Source organism: Oncorhynchus masou, chromosome 24 (genome assembly GCF_036934945.1).
Source record: "Oncorhynchus masou masou isolate Uvic2021 chromosome 24, UVic_Omas_1.1, whole genome shotgun sequence".
Taxonomy (NCBI): domain Eukaryota; kingdom Metazoa; phylum Chordata; class Actinopteri; order Salmoniformes; family Salmonidae; genus Oncorhynchus; species Oncorhynchus masou.
The window spans coordinates 10,580-25,000 of NC_088235.1; the positions used below are offsets into that span (position 1 = coordinate 10,580).

General features: G+C 53.8%; 1 pseudogene; it reads left to right on the forward strand.

The window, feature by feature from the left end:
• Positions 1–1,064: 1,064 nt before the first annotated feature.
• Positions 1,065–14,421, forward strand: part of LOC135513343 (rho GTPase-activating protein SYDE1-like) — a 36,930-nt pseudogene continuing 23,573 nt past the window's right edge.

The window sequence follows — 14,421 nt, forward strand, 5'->3', positions numbered from 1 at the left end:
TGCCCATCGTTTCATTAGGAACGTCTCTCGTTGCCCATCGCTTTCATTAGAACATCTCGTTGCCCATCGTTTCATTAGGAACGCCTCTCGTTGCTCATCGTTTCATTAGGAACGCTCTCGTTGCCCATCGTTTCATTAGGAACGCCTCGTTGCCCATCGCTTCATTAGGAACGCTCTCCTTGCCCATCGCTTTCATTAGTAACGCCTCTCGTTGCCCATCGCTTTCATTAGGAACGCTCTCGTTGCCCATCGTTTCATTAGGAACGACCTCTCGCCCATCGCTTTCATTAGGAACGTCTTCGATTGCCCATCGCTTTCATTAGGAACGTCTCTCGCTGCCCATCGTTTCATTAGGAACGCATAATACTCTCGATGCCCATCGCTATTTCATTAGGAACGTCTTTCGCTGCCATCGTTTCATTAGTAACGTCTCTCGCTGCCATCGTCTTTCATTAGGAACGTCTTTCTCGTTGCTCATCGTTTCATTATGAGGAACGTCTTCGACTGCCCATCGTTTCATTAGGAACGTCTCTCGTTGCCCATCGTTTCATTAGGGAACGCCTCGTTGCCATCGCTTCATTAGTAACGTCTCTTGTTGCCCATCGCTTTTCATTAGGAACGTCTATATTGCCCATCGCTTTCATTAGGAACGTCTATATTGACTCGCTGCCCATCGTTTCATTAGGAACGCTCTCGTTGCTCATCGTTTCATTAGGAATGTCTCGATAATGCTCATCGTCTTTCATTAGAACGCCTCTCGTTAATGACCATACTAGTCTTTATTGGACTGGATAATGACCTTAATAGTCTTTATTGGACTGGATGAGGACCATAATACAGTCTTTATTGGACTGGATGAGGACCATAATACAGTCTATATTGACTGGATGAGGACCATAATACAGTCTATACTGGACTGGATGAGGACCATAATACAGTCTTTATTGGACTGGATGAGGACCATAATACAGTCTATATTGGACTGGATGAGGACCATAATACAGTCTTTATTGACTGATAATGACTTTAATACAGACCATAATAGTTGTGTTGTTTCCCTCCAGACATCCAGCGGAAGAGTGATGTCATCCAAAGCGCTTCGTCCTCATCGTTGTCAACGGTAACGACAGCGGAGGCCGAACCCCCGACCCCGCCAACGGAGGACAGCACCACCACCCCACGCACCCAGATAACAGTGGCCAAGAAACAGCAGTGGGCCAAACTGGCCTCCACACCAGGCACAGAGGGCCCTCACAGCCTGCTCACGGGGCTTGTGACTCGGATAGCAGCTCAGAAAGGCCCAGGTCTCAAACTCCAAACAGGCCTGGAGCCAGAAGACGTTAGTGGAGGCCGGGCTGGACAGGAGGAGGTGTGATGATTTAGACTGGGAGCATCAGGGACAATGTAGCACCTCCTTCTGTGAGCCTCCTCCCCTGTCCACACCGCAGTCCCGGAGTTCACCAACCCTATAGGAGGTTACGCTGAGATCTGTGTCTCCTCCTGTATGGTGAAGTCCTCGGGGTCAGGGGCCTATCTCCAGACCCTGGACAGGAGCAGCTGAGCCTGGGTACTGTCCACAGGAAAGAGCCAGGCTGCCGACGAGTCCTACTCGCGTCTAGGCTTCCCCAACTGCTTCGCTGAGCTGAGGCAACGCACAGAAGGGGACAACATTTGGTACAACCCTATTCCAGAGGAGGAGGACGTGTTGCGTGGCATCGGAGGTTTAGGACGTTTAAGAGGAGGGGGAGGTGGAGGAGGAGGAGGGAGGGGGAGGAGGTGGAGGAGGAGGAGGAGGGAGGAGGGGTGGAGGAGGAGAGGAGGAGGTGGAGGAGAAGGAGGAGGAGGGGGAGGAGGAGGAGGAGGGGAGGGGTGGAGGAGGAGGAGGTGTTGGAGGAGGAGGAGGAGGAGGTGGAGGAGGAGGAGGAGGAGGAGCGGGAGGGGGTGTTAGGTTAGACAGTGAGAACCCCTGGAGGAGGAGGGAGACAGAGGGGCTGTCAGAGACGTCGAGGATCCCCAGATGAGGAGCCAGAGACGGGCAGGGATGGTGGTGAGCCCTGACACAGGGACTGGCACCGCTGCAGGTGGAGGGGCCTCCCGTTTAGAGCGTCGTGCCACCCAGAACCAGTGCCCTTCAGGTGGCTCCAGCCCAGACAGCGCCCAGCAGACCAAAGCCATCACATTAGACAGCTCAGCCTGCAGTAGGAGAGACAGAGACAGAGACAGCCCAGGTAAGTACATACTGTAGAACAAGCTACTGTAGCTACATGATTCATATGATACAGGGACTGTAGTCACCTACAGATAACTACTGTAGTCACCTACAGATAACTACTGTAGTCACCTACAGATAACTACTGTAGTCACATCCAGATAACTACTGTAGTCACCTACAGATAACTACTGTAGTCACATCCAGATAACTACTGTAGTCACCTACAGATAACTACTGTAGTCACATCCAGATAACTACTGTAGGCACCTTCAGATTACTACTGTAGTCACCTACAGATAACTACTGTAGTCACCTACAGATACTACTGTAGTCACCCCCTCCTCTCTCCATCATCTCTCCTCTCTCCATCATCTCTCCTCTCTCCATCATCTCTCCCCCCTCATCATCTCTCCTCTCTCCATTCCCCTCCTCTCTCCATCCCTTTCCTCTCTCCATCCCTCTCCTCTCTCCATTCCCCTCCTCTCTCCATTCCCCTCCTCTCTCCATTCCCCTCCTCTCTCCATCCCTCTCCTCTCTCCATTCCCCTCCTCTCTCATCATCTCTCCTCTCTCCTTTCCCCTCCTCTCTCCATCATCTCTCCTCTCTCCATCATCTCTCCTCTCTCCTTTCCCCTCCTCTCTCCATCATCTCTCCTCTCTCCATCATCTCTCCTCTCTCCATCCATCTCAGATGTGATTCAACAGATCCAGAGTGAGGAACTGCAGTCTTTCGGGGTTGCAGGTGGAGAAGGGGGTGTTTCCAGCTCCGGAGGAGGTGTGTCAGTCCCCTCAGACAGCCCCGGGGCCCAGAAGAAAGGTGGTGTGGCCAGCAGCATGATGGACAGGATCAAATCCCCAGGAATGGTCCGGAAATCCCTTTCCATGAAGATGAAGAAACTCCCCGAACTCCGCCGTAAACTCAGCCTGCGCTCCTCGCGCTCCCATCGCCACGGGAAGGAGGGGACGGGCCGAGGAGGAGGGGACGGAGGTGGAGAGGGGACATCACCCCCAAACGTCCGTAAGGAGCAGTCCAACGAGGTGATCAGCAGGTACCACCTGGACACTTCGGCCCCGGCGAGACCACAACGACGCTCCTCCAGGGGACGTTCCTCTGCCGCCAGTAAGGGGGGCTACCTGAGCGACGGAGACTCACCTGAGCTGCTGCCCAAACAGGGTGGACCAGGGGGACCCTCCTCGGCCCACAACCCCCCTCTTCCACCACCCCGCTCCACCCACCACTCCAGCCAGGAGGAGGACCATGACCCTGACCTGAGCTCGTTCCAGAGTCTACAACCTGTCGGACCAGCCACGGTGCGCCCAGCGCGTCTCCGGCCTGCTCACGGTGCATCTTCTGGGGTGGAGAAACTGCTCAGGTCCCCTAAACAGGACGCCAGTAAGAGGTGTTCTGTGCCATCCAGGTGATTTATAATAACCTGTCTGTCTGTCTGTCTGTCTGTCTGTCTGTCTGTCTGTCTGTCTGTCTGTCTCTTTCTCTGTCTGTCCGTCTGTCTGTCTCTCTGTCTGTCTGTCTGTCTGTCTGTCTGTCTGTCTGTCTGTCTGTCTCTTTCTCTGTCTGTCCGTCTGTCTGTCTCTCTGTCTGTCTGTCTGTCTGTCTGTCTGTCTGTCTGTCTGTCTGTCTGTCTGTCTGTCTGTCTGTCTGTCTCTTTCTCTGTCCGTCCGTCTGTCTGTCTGTCTGTCTGTCTGTCTGTCTGTCTGTCTGTCTGTCTGCCTGCCTGCCTGCCTGTAAGGAGGTGTTCTGTGCCATCCAGGTGATTTATAATAACCTGTCTGTCTGGCCTGCCTGTCTGTCTGTCTGTCTGTCTGTCTGTCTGTCTGTCTGTCTGTCTGTCTGTCTGTCTGTCTGTCTGTCTGCACTGTATTTAGTATCATTGAGAATAACACCAAACAGTGCAGCTTATTTTCCATTGTGTTCATCAGGTGGATGGTGTAACCAGGGCCCGTACCGGCCTGCTAACCTCCAGGGGAGGCTCCCTGCCCCTCAACCACACCTTCAACCTGGAGCTGGAGAGGGCCAGGCTGCTGAAACTGGTGATGCTCACCCCTTACCCCGGGGCTGAGACTACCACCATGAAGGGCAGCGACTCCACAGCAGCGACCAGGAACAGGGTCTGCTGTCTGGGGGCTGTGTCCATACCCCCTCTGTTCAAAGGTAGGAGCAACCAGAGAGTTAAAAGTTCATATGAACGTAGTAGATGAAGTGTCTCGCTGTTGTTATTGTACCATCCACTTCACTGATGCTTGGCACTGTGAGGGATGCAGCAGAAGGTTTTTCCATACCTGTGGACTTTATTTTGTCTGAAGGCATCTTAGCTCACCTTAGTTCCTGATCTTCTTTTGGAATCACTCTGTCAATCAACTGTTCATTCCCCCTCCTCCTCTCCTTCCTCTGCTATCTCTTTGTCCTTCCCTTGTTCATTCCCCCTGTCCCTCCTCCCCTTCTCCCTTCCCCTTCTGCTATCTCTTCTGTCCCTCCTCCTTCCCCTTCTGTCCCTCTCCCTTCTGCCCTTCTGTCCCTCTCCTTCCCCTCTCTGTCCCCTCCTCCTTCCCTTTCTGCTTCCCCTTCTGCTATCTCTCTGTCCCTCTCCTTCCCTTCTGTCCCTATCTCTATTCCCTCTTCTTCTGTCCCTCTCCTTCCCTTCTGTCCCTCCTCCTTCTGCCCTTCTGTCCCTCTCCTTCCCCTTCTGTCCCTCCTCCTTCCCTTCTGCCTTCTGTCCCTCTCTTTTCTGCCCTTCTGTCCCTCTCCTTCCCTCTCTGTCCCTCTCCTTCCCCTTCTGCTATCTCTTGTGTCCCTTCTCCTTCCCCTTCTGTCCCTCTCCTTCCCCTTCTGCTATCTCTTGTGTCCCTCTCCTTCCCCTTCTGTCCCTCTCCTTCCCCTTCTGCTATCTCTTGTGTCCCTCTCCTTCCCCAGCCTCTCGGTCTCAGCAGATATGCGTTAGATTAGAGCCCAGGGGTCTACTGTACGTGAAGCTGACCCTGCTGGAGCAGTGGGAGCCCCCCGACCCCCGACCCTGCCACCTCAACCCCCCCATGGTGTTTGGAGTGGAGCTGCGCCACCTGGTGGACAAGGAGAACACCGCTGCCCCTGTTCCTCTGCTCATACAGAAGAGTGTGGCTGAGATCCAGAAGAGAGGACTGAGGGTTAGTTAGTTTACAGCACACTGTTTCATACACAGGACAACAGCCCCCCCTCATCTACACTATTTAATACACAGGACAACAGCCCCCACCCCATCTACACTGTTTAATACACAGGACAACAACCCCCCTCATCTACACTGTTTAATATACAGGACAACAACCCCACCTCATCTACACTGTTTAATACACAGGACAACAACCCCTCATCTACACTGTTTAATATACAGGACAACAGCCCCCCCTCATCTACACTGTTTAATACACAGGACAACAGCCCCCCTCATCTACACTGTTTAATACACAGGACAACAGCCCCCTCATCTACACTGTTTAATATACAGGACAACAGCCCCCTCATCTACACTGTTTAATACACAGGACAACAGCCCCCTCATCTACACTGTTTAATACACAGGACAACAACCCCCCTCATCTACACTGTTTCATACACAGGACAACAACCCCCCACCTCATCTACACTGTTTAATACACAGGACAACAACCCCCCTCATCTACACTGTTTAATATACAGGACAACAACCCCCCTCATCTACACTGTTTCATACACAGGACAACAGCCCCCCTCATCTACACTGTTTAATACACAGGACAACAACCCCTCATCTACACTGTTTAATACACAGGACAACAACCCCCCCCCCTCATCTACACTGTTTCATACACAGGACAACAACCCCCCCCTCATCTACACTATTTCATACACAGGACAACAGCCCCACCTCATCTACACTGTTTAATACACAGGACAACAACCCCCCTCATCTACACTGTTTCATACACAGGACAACAACCCCCCCCTCATCTACACTATTTCATACACAGGACAACAGCCCCACCCCATCTACACTGTTTAATACACAGGACAACAACCCCCCTCATCTACACTGTTTCATACACAGGACAACAACCCCCCACCTCATCTACACTGTTTAATACACAGGACAACAACCCCCTCATCTACACTGTTTCATACACAGGACAACAACCCCCCCACCTCATCTACACTGTTTAATACACAGGACAACAACCCCCCCCTCATCTACACTGTTTCATACACAGGACAACAACCCCCCTCATCTACACTGTTTAATACACAGGACAACAACCCCCTCATCTACACTATTTCATACACAGGACAACAAGCCCCCACCTCATCTACACTATTTCATACACAGGACAACAGCCCCCACCCCATCTACACTGTTTAATACACAGGACAACAACCCCCCTCATCTACACTGTTTAATACACAGGACAACAACCCCCTCATCTACACTGTTTAATACACAGGACAACAACCCCCCACCCCCCACCTCATCTACACTGTTCATACACAGGACAACAACCCCCTCATCTACACTGTTTAATACACAGGACAACAACCCCCTCATCTACACTGATTTAATACACAGGACAACAACCCCCCACCTCATCTACACTGTTTAATACACAGGACAACAACCCCCACCTCATCTACACTGTTTAATACATAGGACAACAACCCCCCTCATCTACACTGTTTAATACACGGGACAACAACCCCACCTCATCTACACTGTTTAATACACAGGACAACAACCCCCACCTCATCTACACTGTTTAATGCACAGGACAACAACCCTCATCTACACTGTTTAATGTCTGTCGGGACAACAACCCCACCTCATCTACACTGTTTAATACACAGGACAACAACCCCCCTCATCTACACTGTTTAATACACAGGACAACAACCTGTCCCCCTCATCTACACTGTTTAATACACAGGACAACAACCTCCCCCCCTCATCTACACTGTTTAATACACAGGACAACAACCCCCCTCATCTACACTGTTTAATACCAGGACAACCCCCCCCCTCATCTACACTGTTTAATACACTGGACAACAACCCCCCTCATCTACACTGTTTAATACCAGGACAACAACCCCCACCTCATCTACACTGTTTCATACACAGAACAACAGTCCCCCCCCTCATCTACACTGTTTAATACACAGGACAACCCCCCTCATCTACACTGTTTAATACCAGGACAACCCTGTCCCCCCTCATCTACACTGTTTAATACACAGGACAACAACCCCCCCTCATCTACACTGTTTAATACACAGGACAACAACCCCCACCTCATCTACACTGTTTAATACACAGGACAACAACCCCTCATCTACACTGTTTAATACACAGGACAACCCTGTCCCCCTCACACACTGTTTAATACACAGGACAACAACCCCCCACCTCATCTACACTGTTTAATACACAGGACAACAACCCCCCACCTCATCTACACTGTTTAATACACAGGACAACAACCCCCACCTCATCTACACTGTTTAATACACAGGACAACCCCCCCCCCACCTCATCTATCCACTCCCCTTTCATACACAGGACAACAACCCCCCCCACCTCATCTACACTGTTTAATATACAGGACAACAACCCCCACCTCATCTACACTGTTTAATAGTCTCTATCCTGGACAACCCCCCCCCCACCTCATCTACACTGTTTATACACAGGACAACAACCCCCCCTCATCTACACTGTTTCATACACAGGACAACCCTGTCCCCCACCTCATCTACACTGTTTCATACACAGACAACATCCAGGTCAGTCCCCCACCCCATCTACACAGTTTAATATACAGGACAACCCCTGTTCCCCCCCCACCTCATCTACACTGTTTCATACACAGGACAACATCCCCCCCACCTCATCTACACTGTTTCATACACAGGACAACAACCCCTCATCTACACTGTTTCATACACAGGACAACAACCCCACCTCATCTACACTGTTTAATATACAGGACAACAACCCCCCATCTACACTGTTTAATATACAGGACAACAACCCCCACCCATCTACACTGTTTCATACACAGGACAACAACCCCCCTCATCTACACTGTTTAATATACAGGACAACAACCCCCCTCATCTACACTGTTTAATATACAGGACAACAGCCCCCACCCCATCTACACTGTTTAATACACAGGACAACCCCCCCCTCATCTACACTGTTTAATACACAGGACAACATCCCCCCCCTCATCTACACTGTTTAATACACAGGACAACAACCCCCCCTCATCTACACTGTTTCATACACAGGACAACAACCCCCCTCATCTACACTATTTCATACACAGGACAACAACCCCCACCTCATCTACACTGTTTAATACACAGGACAACATCCCCCTCATCTACACTGTTTCATACACAGGACAACAACCCCCCTCATCTACACTGTTTCATACACAGGACAACAACCCCCCCCCTCATCTACACTGTTTAATATACAGGACAACAACCCCCACCTCATCTACACTGTTTAATACACAGGACAACACCCCCCACCTCATCTACACTGTTTAATACACAGGACAACCCCCCTCATCTCTACAACACCTCTCATCTACAACAGTCTCTATCCCCCCCCTCATCTACTACTCATCACTGTTTCAATGTTGATGTGTCTGAATGGTTTTGGTTGTCTCATGTCCAGGCATTGGATCCGTGGTGCATATATGGTTTATTAATGGTTCTGTCTGTCTGTCTGTCTGCCTGCCTGCCTGCCTGCCTGCCTGTCTGCCTGCCTGCCTGCCTGCCTGTCTGCCTGCCTGCCTGCCTGTCTGCCTGCCTGCCTGCCTGCCTGCCTGTCTGCCTGCCTGCCTGCCTGCCTGTCTGTCTGTCTGTCTGTCTGTCTGCCTGCCTGCCTGTCTGTCTGTCTGTCTGCCTGCCTGTCTGTCTGCCTGCCTGTCTGCCTGCCTGCCTGTCTGTCTGTCTGTCTGCCTGCCTGTCTGCCTGCCTGTCTGTCTGCCTGTCTGCCTGTCTGTCTGCCTGTCTGCCTGTCTGCCTGCCTGTCTGCCTGTCTGCCTGCCTGTCTGTCTGTCTGCCTGCCTGTCTGCCTGTCTGCCTGCCTGCCTGTCTGCCTGCCTGTCTGCCTGCCTGCCTGTCTGTCTGTCTGTCTGTCTGTCTGCCTGCCTGCCTGCCTGTCTGTCTGCCTGCCTGCCTGCCTGTCTGTCTGTCTGTCTGTCTGACTGCCTGCCTGTCTGTCTGCCTGTCTGCCTGCCTGCCTGTCTGTCTGTCTGTCTGTCTGCCTGTCTGTCTGCCTGTCTGTCTGTCTGTCTGTCTGTCTGTCTGTCTGCCTGTCTGCCTGTCTGTCTGTCTGTAGGTGGTGGGTCTGTACCGTCTGTGTGGTTCAGCTGCAGTGAAGAAGGAACTGAGAGACGCGTTTGAGAGGGACAGTGCTGCTGTCAGCCTGAATGAAGAGGTTTATCCCTGACATCAACGTCTCATCACAGGTCAGTCCCCTGTCCCCCTACACCAGTCTCTATCCAGGTCAGTCCCCTGTCCCCTACACCAGTCTCTATCCAGGTCAGTCCCCTATCCCCCTACACCAGTCTCTATCCAGGTCAGTCCCCTTTCCCCTACACCAGTCTCTATCCAGGTCAGTCCCCTGTCCCCTACACCAGTCTCTATCCAGGTCAGTCCCCTGTCCCCCTACACCAGTCTCTATCCAGGTCAGTCCCCTGTCCCCCACACCAGTCTCTATCCAGGTCAGTCCCCTCATCCCCTACACCAGTCTCTATCCAGGTCAGTCCCCTGTCCCCTACACCAGTCTCTATCCAGGTCAGTCCCCTGTCCCCTACACCAGTCTCTATCCAGGTCAGTCCCCTGTCCCCTAAACCAGTCTCTATCCAGGTCAGTCCCCTGTCCCCATACACCAGTCTCTATCCAGGTCAGTCCCCTGTCCCCCTACACCAGTCTCTATCCAGGTCAGTCCCCTGTCCCCCTACACCAGTCTCTATCCAGGTCAGTCCCCTGTCCCCCTACACCAGTCTCTATCCAGGTCAGTCCCCTATCCCCTACACCAGTCTCTATCCAGGTCAGTCCCCTGTCCCCCTACACCAGTCTCTATCCAGGTCAGTCCCCTGTCCCCCTACACCAGTCTCTATCCAGGTCAGTCCCCTGTCCCCCTACACCAGTCTCTATCCAGGTCAGTCCCCTGTCCCCCTATACCAGTCTCTATCCAGGTCAGTCCCCTATCCCCCTACACCAGTCTCTATCCAGGTCAGTCCCCTGTCCCCATACACCAGTCTCTATCCAGGTCAGTCCCCTGTCCCCCTACACCAGTCTCTATCCAGGTCAGTCCCTGTCCCCCTACACCAGTCTCTATCCAGGTCAGTCCCCTGTCCCCCTACACCAGTCTCTATCCAGGTCAGTCCCCTGTCCCCCTACACCAGTCTCTATCCAGGTCAGTCCCTGTCCCCCTACACCAGTCTCTATCCAGGTCAGTCCCCTGTCCCCCTACACCAGTCTCTATCCAGGTCAGTCCCCTGTCCCCCTACACCAGTCTCTATCCAGGTCAGTCCCCTGTCCCCCTACACCAGTCTCTATCCAGGTCAGTCCCCTATCCCCCTACACCAGTCTCTATCCAGGTCAGTCCCCTGTCCCCCTACACCAGTCTCTATCCAGGTCAGTCCCCTGTCCCCCTACACCAGTCTCTATCCAGGTCAGTCCCCTGTCCCCTACACCAGTCTCTATCCAGGTCAGTCCCCTGTCCCCCTACACCAGTCTCTATCCAGGTCAGTCCCCTGTCCCCCTACACCAGTCTCTATCCAGGTCAGTCCCCTGTCCCCCTACACCAGTCTCTATCCAGGTCAGTCCCCTGTCCCCCTACACCAGTCTCTATCCAGGTCAGTCCCCTGTCCCCCTACACCAGTCTCTATCCAGGTCAGTCCCCTGTCCCCCTACACCAGTCTCTATCCAGGTCAGTCCCCTATCCCCCTACACCAGTCTCTATCCAGGTCAGTCCCCTGTCCCCCTACACCAGTCTCTATCCAGGTCAGTCCCCTGTCCCCCTACACCAGTCTCTATCCAGGTCAGTCCCCTATCCCCCTACACCAGTCTCTATCCAGGTCAGTCCCCTGTCCCCCTACACCAGTCTCTATCCAGGTCAGTCCCTGTCCCCCTACACCAGTCTCTATCCAGGTCAGTCCCCTGTCCCCCTACACCAGTCTCTATCCAGGTCAGTCCCCTATCCCCTACACCAGTCTCTATCCAGGTCAGTCCCCTGTCCCCCTACACCAGTCTCTATCCAGGTCAGTCCCCTGTCCCCCTACACCAGTCTCTATCCAGGTCAGTCCCCTGTCCCCCTACACCAGTCTCTATCCAGGTCAGTCCCCTATCCCCCTACACCAGTCTCTATCCAGGTCAGTCCCCTGTCCCCCTACACCAGTCTCTATCCAGGTCAGTCCCCTATCCCCCTACACCAGTCTCTATCCAGGTCAGTCCCCTGTCCCCCTACACCAGTCTCTATCCAGGTCAGTCCCCTGTCCCCCTACACCAGTCTCTATCCAGGTCAGTCCCCTGTCCCCCTACACCAGTCTCTATCCAGGTCAGTCCCCTATCCCCCTACACCAGTCTCTATCCAGGTCAGTCCCCTATCCCCCTACACCAGTCTCTATCCAGGTCAGTCCCCTGTCCCCCTACACCAGTCTCTATCCAGGTCAGTCCCCTATCCCCCTACACCAGTCTCTATCCAGGTCAGTCCCCTGTCCCCCTACACCAGTCTCTATCCAGGTCAGTCCCCTATCCCCCTACACCAGTCTCTATCCAGGTCAGTCCCCTGTCCCCCTACACCAGTCTCTATCCAGGTCAGTCCCCTACACCAGTCTCTATCCCCCTACACCAGTCTCTATCCAGGTCAGTCCCCTGTCCCCCTACACCAGTCTCTATCCAGGTCAGTCCCCTATCCCCCTACACCAGTCTCTATCCAGGTCAGTCCCCTGTCCCCCTACACCAGTCTCTATCCAGGTCAGTCCCCTACACCAGTCCCCCTGTACACCAGTCTCTATCCAGGTCAGTCCCCTATCCCCCTACACCAGTCTCTATCCAGGTCAGTCCCCTATCCCCCTACACCAGTCTCTATCCAGGTCAGTCCCCTATCCCCCTACACCAGTCTCTATCCAGGTCAGTCCCCTATCCCCTACACCAGTCTCTATCCAGGTCAGTCCCCTATCCCCCTACACCAGTCTCTATCCAGGTCAGTCCCCTGTCCCCCTACACCAGTCTCTATCCAGGTCAGTCCCCTGTCCCCCTACACCAGTCTCTATCCAGGTCAGTCCCTATCCCCCTACACCAGTCTCTATCCCAGGTACACCAGTCTCTATCCAGGTCAGTCCCCCCCTACACCAGTCTCTATCCAGGTCAGTCCCCTGTCCCCCTACACCAGTCTCTATCCAGGTCAGTCCCCTATCCCCTACACCAGTCTCTATCCAGGTCAGTCCCCTGTCCCCTACACCAGTCTCTATCCAGGTCAGTCCCCTATCCCCCTACACCAGTCTCTATCCAGGTCAGTCCCCTATCCCCCTACACCAGTCTCTATCCAGGTCAGTCCCCTATCCCCCTACACCAGTCTCTATCCAGGTCAGTCCCCTATCCCCTACACCAGTCTCTATCCAGGTCAGTCCCCTGTCCCCCTACACCAGTCTCTATCCAGGTCAGTCCCCTATCCCCCTACACCAGTCTCTATCCAGGTCAGTCCCCTATCCCCCTACACCAGTCTCTATCCAGGTCAGTCCCCTGTCCCCCTACACCAGTCTCTATCCAGGTCAGTCCCCTGTCCCCTACACCAGTCTCTATCCAGGTCAGTCCCCTATCCCCCTACACCAGTCTCTATCCAGGTCAGTCCCCTGTCCCCCTACACCAGTCTCTATCCAGGTCAGTCCCCTATCCCCCTACACCAGTCTCTATCCAGGTCAGTCCCCTATCCCCCTACACCAGTCTCTATCCAGGTCAGTCCCCTCCCAGGTCATCCCCCTACACCAGTCTCTATCCAGGTCAGTCCCCTATCCCCCTACACCAGTCTCTATCCAGGTCAGTCCCCTGTCCCCCTACACCAGTCTCTATCCAGGTCAGTCCCCTGTCCCCCTACACCAGTCTCTATCCAGGTCAGTCCCCTGTCCCCCTACACCAGTCTCTATCCAGGTCAGTCCCCTGTCCCCTACACCAGTCTCTATCCAGGTCAGTCCCCTGTCCCCTACACCAGTCTCTATCCAGGTCAGTCCATCCAGGTCAGTCCCCCCCTACACCAGTCTCTATCCAGGTCAGTCCCTCTATCCAGGTCAGTCCCCTACACCAGTCTCTATCCAGGTCAGTCCCCTGTCCCCCTACACCAGTCTCTATCCAGGTCAGTCCCCTATCCCCCTACACCAGTCTCTATCCAGGTCAGTCCCCTGTCCCCCTACACCAGTCTCTATCCAGGTCAGTCCCCTATCCCCCTACACCAGTCTCTATCCAGGTCAGTCCCCTGTCCCCCTACACCAGTCTCTATCCAGGTCAGTCCCCTATCCCCTACACCAGTCTCTATCCAGGTCAGTCCCCTATCCCCCTACACCAGTCTCTATCCAGGTCAGTCCCCTATCCCCCTACACCAGTCTCTATCCAGGTCAGTCCCCTGTCCCCTACACCAGTCTCTATCCAGGTCAGTCCCCTATCCCCCTACACCAGTCTCTATCCAGGTCAGTCCCCTCCCCTACACCAGTCTCTATCCCCCTACACCAGTCTCTATCCAGGTCAGTCCCCTATCCCCTACACCAGTCTCTATCCAGGTCAGTCCCCTATCCCCCTACACCAGTCTCTATCCAGGTCAGTCCCCCATCCCCCTACACCAGTCTCTATCCAGGTCAGTCCCCTATCCCCTACACCAGTCTCTATCCAGGTCAGTCCCCTGTTCCCCTACACCAGTCTCTATCCAGGTCAGTCCCCCATCCCCCTACACCAGTCTCTATCCAGGTCAGTCCCCTGTCCCCTACACCAGTCTCTATCCAGGTCAGTCCCCTATCCCCTACACCAGTCTCTATCCAGGTCAGTCCCCTGTCCCCCTACACCAGTCTCTATCCAGGTCAGTCCCCATCCCCCTACACCAGTCTCTATCCAGGTCAGTCCCCTGTCCCCCCTACACCAGTCTCTATCCAGGTCAGTCCCCTGTCCCCCTACAC